A 7,184-nucleotide genomic window follows, 5' to 3' on the forward strand; every position below is an offset into this window, starting at 1 on the left:
GTCCTCATGATGGTAACAAGAAGGTGAAAAAGTGAGGAATATAATGGAGCAAAGAAAGTCCAATCTGGTTAAAAAAGGAGTTAGTAAATAAACAGAAGGATTCAACACAGCTGTGTTTCAGTGATGATGCCTGTGTCAGGATTAGTTTGTGCCACTAAAATAAGGTGAAGAACTGTGATGGGCAGCCAAACCAGACTTCTGATGCTGGCATCATCCCCGAAACAAAGCCATGTCATTAAAGACTCCTTTTTTTAAACAGATTAGACTTCCTTTTTTTATATTCCTCACTTTTTCACCTTCCTCTGTTTATCGCACATGTTTTTATTTATTTATTTTTTGCTGCATTTGTATCCCACATTTTCCCACCTATTTGAGTTCCATCACTCTTTTTGTCTCCACCCCCTCCACTGGTAGGGCATTCCAAACATCCACCACCTCACCATGAAAAAGTACTTCCGTACTTCCTGATATTACCTCCAAGTCAATTACTCTGCAACCACTGCTTGACCTGGAATTTGCAGCATGAAATGTTGCTACCATTTGGGTTTCTACCATGTACTTGTGACCTGGATTGGCCACTGTTGGATGCAGGATACTGGGCTAGATCAACCATTGGTCTGACCCAGTATGGTTATTCTTATGTTCTCTAGTGGTACTACTTCCCAGTCTCTGGAAAAGATCTGTTTATATATTAATACATTTCAAGTATTTAAATGTGTATCATATCTCTCTTATCACTTATTTCCTCTAGTATATATATTCAGGTCATGAAGTCTGTTCTCCTACATCTTTTTAGCAGAAGCCCCATACCATTTGTGATGCCTTCCTCTGAACCACTTCAAGTATTTTTATGTCCTTAGCAAGATACGGCCTTCAAACAGAACACAGTAATCCAAGTGGAGCCTCACCCACAACTTGTATATGGGTATTAAGACCTCCTTTCTTCTGCTGGTTGTGCCTTTATCTATGCAGCCTAGCCTAGCATCCTTCTGGATATGGCCACTGGCACCTTGAGATCCTCAAACACTATTACATCAAGGTCTCTCTCCTGAATTGTGCTTATCAGTCATCCTTCCCCCCCTTCTTCATTGGATTTCTAGACTTTGAGTGCATAGCAATAATTCGTATATATTCTTGATCTTCATCTGTTCTTGCCATTTTCAGGACACTGACCATAGAAGTGTGCCTGGCACTGGACCTACTCTCTAACTACTGGAGTTGCCATCGAAACCCACTCCAGCCCATCCAGATGTGCCTAGCCATAGGGCACAGACCATAGAAGTCTGCCCAGCACTGACCTTATTTCTCAATTGCTGGAGTTACCATCTGAGTTTGTTTTGCTTCCATTCCATATAGGAATCCTTTGTGTTTATCCCACGCGTTTTTGAATTCTGACATTTTTAACTGCCAGACCTCTGACCATTCTTCTAATTTTTGTAGATGACTTCTGATGTTTTCCACTTCCTCTGGGGTGTCTACTCTGTTGCAAATCTTCGTGTTGTCCACAAAAAGGCAACTGTATAACCCTTCAGCAATGTTGCTCAGAAATATATTAAATAGAATTGGCCACAGTACTTATCTCGGAGGCACTCCAATACTCGCCCTCCTTTTCCTACCAGGGGATTCCATTTATGACTACCCTGTATCATTCTTCAGTCAACCAGTTTGCAATCCAGTTCACCACTTTGGGTCCTATCCTCAGCCCACTCAGCTTATTCATGAGCCTCCTGTGAGGAACCGTATCACAGGTTTTGATGAAATTTAAGTAGACTACATCTAGCATGTGTTCTGTATCCAGTTCTCTGTTCAGCCCATCAAAGAAATAAAGCAGATTCATTTAGTATAATTTTCCTTTGGTAAAACTATATTGTCTCAGATCTTGAAGCCCATTGGATTCTAGGAAGTTTACCATCCTTTCCTTAAGCAGCATGTCCATTAGTCTTCCAACCATGTAGATTATAAAATTCCTTAATTTACATATTTACTTGTGGAAAGTATGTGCTAATACAACAGCCCTCAAGTGCTAGCATCTACGCTAGTATTTTGTGAAATGAAGTAGGTGCGAATTTGACTTTATAAAATAAGTGCTTGAAAATACACGTTAGCTATACAATTACCTTCTATGAAGGGAGTATATGAAACCATAGATCAAGTGTACAAAATAAAGTTTAGTGTGATCAAGTTCATCCATTTCATCATGAAACGTGGCAAATATACCACATGGAAAATGGTTAAATTGTCATCCCTAACATCAAGATCCAGGGCACTTAATCCACTGAGTATTCTCATTAACTCCCTGGGCTTTGGATTTAACCTTAATTCAAGAGAAACCAATGATCCACTGTTTGTAGATGATTTGAAACTACAATTTCTATGATTGTCACTTAAGCTAACAACTCTGAGTAGGGAAGGGTGTCTCCGATGATATCAGAATGGCATTTCACCTGAACAACCATGTTAAAACGGCCCTCCTTAGAGGATATTTAAGCAAAACTGAAAACGTCTGTCTGACTGAAGACTGCAGTATAAAAGAACTTGAGCAGGAGGGTATTTGTTAAATAAAAAAAATAGATGGAAGGTGGAACATCCAACATAAATCACAGAGAGAAATCATCAAAGAGAACTACAGGAGCCTGAAACTGATATTGAAAAATACTTTAACAGTACAAAATAAGATAGAAGCTATCTGTTAGCTCGCAGTCCCCACATTCTTCTATGTTACTGTTTGATTGTTGGCATTTTAACAGCTTTGATAGTGCAAAGTAGCCCCATAAAGATCTTTGATAGATTGAATGTAAGAACAAGGAAACGCTTCGATTCCCACCTGCTAATCTGTTAGAACCAGTATATGTTGAGAATGTACATCTCAACAGCAAAAGGTAGCATGACTCTTGTAGAAATAGGTTACACATGTAGAATTACCATCATAGGCCTCTAAGCATCAACAGACCCAAATACTAAAAAAAAAAATGGTGCACAGAAATGTAGGCTCATAGTTGGTCTCCATCCTTAAACTGAAGTAGCATTCTAGTAAACAGAAAAAATGAGTAAGAATCCACTAGCGTACATGACAAAACAATTTGTAAAGGCAAGGGAGTAGCGTGATCAACAGGACACCCAAAAAAAAATCCAAGGAAACAAGAGATGGCAAAATATTCTTTAATTGTAGATAAGACTCAACACAGCACCATGTTTCGGAAAACACCACCTGCCTCAGGAGTCTGAGAGAAGAGTCGAATGCAAAAAATGCCAAATGGCAGTATCGCTGTTTCTAAAACAATTTGCAAAACAGGATGAAAAAAGCTGTTTAAAAATCAAACAAGGAAAAGAATTGGCAAAAACACAAAGATAAAAGGAAGTTTAAAGAGCTATTGCAGCAATCTATATAGATCAAAACTCAACACAGAATGGCTAAGGAGAGGTGAACTTAAACCTAAAGATGGAAAGATTGATAATTGCATTATAGGACAGTGGACTACAGATATGGTTCACAGCCAGCATAAGAAAAAAAACTGGTAAAACCAGATAATGCAGATTCTGTAGAGCAGAATTGGAAACAGTTACATGTCTTGTCACTGTATATATAATGTCAGTAAGGTAGCATGGCTCACCCACTGCAAGCTGTGTAAACACTATAACTAGTGTTCTGATTTGGCTTCTGATTTGGAGGTTTTCGTGTTACAACCAAAAAAGTCCCCAAATTGTCCTGCTTCATTGCAGCCAGAGCAGGACCTGTATCCTTCCCTCTCTAGTGACCTTGACCTGCTGCTGGCAAGAAGCAAGAATGTCCTTGGAGTTACAATGCCTACAGGCTGGTAACAAAAATCATTTTTTCATGCTGTGCTCCCTTGTTCTCCCCCCCCCCCCCCCCCTCACATGCCCATCTTCAACCTTTAATGCAGCAAATCCTTCAGCTATTTGAACCACTCAGGTTCAATGATATGGCCTCATATCGGTGAACTCTATGGCTCGTGAACAGAAAAAGGTGAGTCAAAGTCATAGCAGCATTATGTTACATTACATTTTGGTAAGTTTAAATTAATTTTTTATTGTTATTTTAAATATATACGTGAACAAATAATGGAATAAAAATATACCTACAGCTTGTATATTCGGTGAAAATTCCATAACGTACACCGATGCTACCATAAGTACAAGCAAATCTACCTTGGAAGTTCTATTTAGATTACAATTTAAGGGGCCCTTTTATTAAGCTGCATAAGCTTCTACGCGTGCCCAATGTGCACCAAAATGGAGTTACCGCCCAGTTACCGCTTGGCTTTTGTGGTCAATTGATCTTGCCAAAAATTTTTTATTTTTGGCATCGCACCAAATAGCACTTGACACTTATAGGTCATTACCACCCGGTTACCACATAAGACTTTACCACTAGGTCGATGGCTGGCGGTAAGGTCTCAGACCCAAAATGGATGCACGGTAATTTCGATTTTGCCGCACGTCCATTTTTGGCAAAAAATTTAAAAAGGCCTTTTTTACAGGCACGCTGAAAATGGATTGGTGCGTGCCCAAAACCCGCGCCTACACTACTGCAAGCCATTTTTCAACGCACCTTAGTAAAAGGACCCCTAAGATGCTAGGCGTTCCCAGGAATTACATTCACCATTACAATTCAGATAATAGATATTTGTGGAAGAAAATAGTTTTCACTACCTTCCTAGAAATCAAATAGTTAACTAACTGCCTAATCTGCAACGATAATGAGATAAAAGTTTAAAATAGTAAATTGAAACCTAATAATAGAACTGCCGTGAAACAGTAACAAAAACATACACACTTAATAGCACTGGAATTCAAATACCTGAGATATAATACAATGTTAGCATAATACTAATGATACACCTAATAAGCATGCATTAGAACATTCAACTAACATAGATATGATGCAGGAGATTTTCTACTATACGGCTTACCATGTTGCCTGTACATATAATCCTCTATAAACTTTAGAAGGAGGTTTTCTTTGGTAAAATGCAAGTATAAAGAAGAGCAGTAGCTTTACATTTGACAGATCACACACCCAGCATGCTCTGGCTTAAGAGTGAGGTTCATTCCTAAGGAAATTCTCAGGAACTAGAGCAGGATTTCAGAAAATGCACAAGTGAAGATTTTGTCCAGTGGTATTCATAGTTAATGTTAATTCATTGGAAGGAAGTGAATGGAATACATTTTCAGATCTGCAGTATGTGCAGCACTTTTCATAGTCTAATCACCAGAGAAAGCTGAATGAACCTCTGTATCAGGGATGTCCAGCTGCAGTCCTCAAAGACCGCAAACCAGTCAGATGTTCAGAATACTCTTTATGAACATGGATGAGAGAGATTTGCATGTACACTCGGTCGCATACAGATCCTATCTCAAACACAGTTACAGGGTATCCTGAAAAGCAAACCAGTTTATTGTCCTTGAGGGATCAAAATTGGATATCTCTGTTATCTGCATTGTTCAGAAAGTTTAAAATGACCTTAAGATAATTACATCTCATTATCCAGTTGTTATATCAAACATGTATACTAAAATATCTTATGGTCAGATACTTTTGGTTTGAAAAGGATGCCCCCCCCCCCAACAAAAAAACATTTTAAAACTATGATTGATGAGGGTTGAATTGATCTACTGTAGAACCTTGCTTTCCTTTCATTCCTGTTGTAAAGCTTTTCGTGGAATAAATTCCAGTAGTACTTAATGGTTATTTCTGAGTTAGGACACACTGCAGGATCTGTACAGGGACCAGTGCTATTTAACATATTTATAAATGATCTGGAAATCAGAAGGACAAGTCAGGTGATTAAATTTGCAGATAACACAAAACTATTCAAAGTTGTCAAAACACATGCAGATTATGAAAAATTGCAGGAAGACCTTAGGAAACTGGAAGACTGGGCAATCCAAATGGCAGATGAAATTTAGTGTGGACAATTGCAAAGTGATGCACATTGAGAACGATAATCTGAATCATAGTTACCTGATGCTGGGATTCACCTTAGGAGTCAGCACTCAAGAAAAAGATCTAGGTGTCATTGTAGACAAAATGCTGAAATATTCTGCCCCATATGCGGCGGCAGCCAAAAAAGCAAACAGGATGCTAGGAATTATTGGAAAAGGTATGCAAAATAAGACCAAGAATATTATAATGCCTCCGTATCACTCCATGGTGCGATTTCACCTTGAGTATGTGAACCGAAAAAATTTGGGAACTCCTGGAATATTGCCTAATCCACATCTAACTTACGTCACCTGCATTTATACTTGCTGAAAGCAGGTGTAAATGTTGGCAACTAAATTATGTGCGGATCGGGCATATTCTATAAGAATGCATGTAATTCATAGGAATGCCCCCTAAACACCCCCCAAAAAATACACATCCTAGGGCAAACAGATTGTTATAGAATACGATCCACGCATAAATACTACTACTACTACTTAACATTTCTAAAGTGCTACTAGGGTTATGCAGCGCTATACAGTTTAACAAAGAAGGACAGTCCCTGCTCAAAGGAGCTTACAATCTAAAGGACAACATGTGCAGTCAGCTTACAATCTAATGGACAACATGTGCAGACAGTCAAATTGGGGCAGTCTAGATTTCCTGGATAGAGGTGAAATGGTTAGGTGCCGAAGGTGACATTGAAGAGATGGGCTTTGAGCAAGGATTTAAAGATGGGCAGGGAGGGGGCTTGGCATATGGGCTCAGGAAGTTTGTTCCAAGCTTAGGGAGAGGCAAGGCAGAAAGTGCGGAGCCTGGAGTTGGCGATGGTGGAAAAGGGAACAGAGAGGGAGGGATTTGTCCTGTGAGCGAAGGTTTCAGGTAGGAGCATACGGGGAGATAAGGGTAGAGAGGTAGTGAGGGGCTGTAGATTGAGTGCATTTGTAGGTTAGTAGGAGAAGCTTGAACTGTATGCGGTACCTGATCGGAAGCCAGTGAAGTGACTTGAGGAGAGGGGTGGTATGAGCATATCGGTCTAGGCAGAAGATAAGACTGCAGAAGAGTTCTGAATGGATTGAAGGGGGGATAGATGGCTAAGTGGGAGGCCAGTGAGAAGTAGGTTGCAATAGTCAAGGCGAGAGGTAATGAGAGAGTCAAATTGGGGCAGTCTAGATTTCCTGGATAGAGGTGAAATGGTTAGGTGCCGAAGGTGACATTGAAGAGATGGGCTTTGAGCAAG

The sequence above is a fragment of the Microcaecilia unicolor genome, chromosome 3 (assembly GCF_901765095.1).
Source record: "Microcaecilia unicolor chromosome 3, aMicUni1.1, whole genome shotgun sequence".
Taxonomy (NCBI): Eukaryota; Metazoa; Chordata; class Amphibia; order Gymnophiona; family Siphonopidae; genus Microcaecilia; species Microcaecilia unicolor.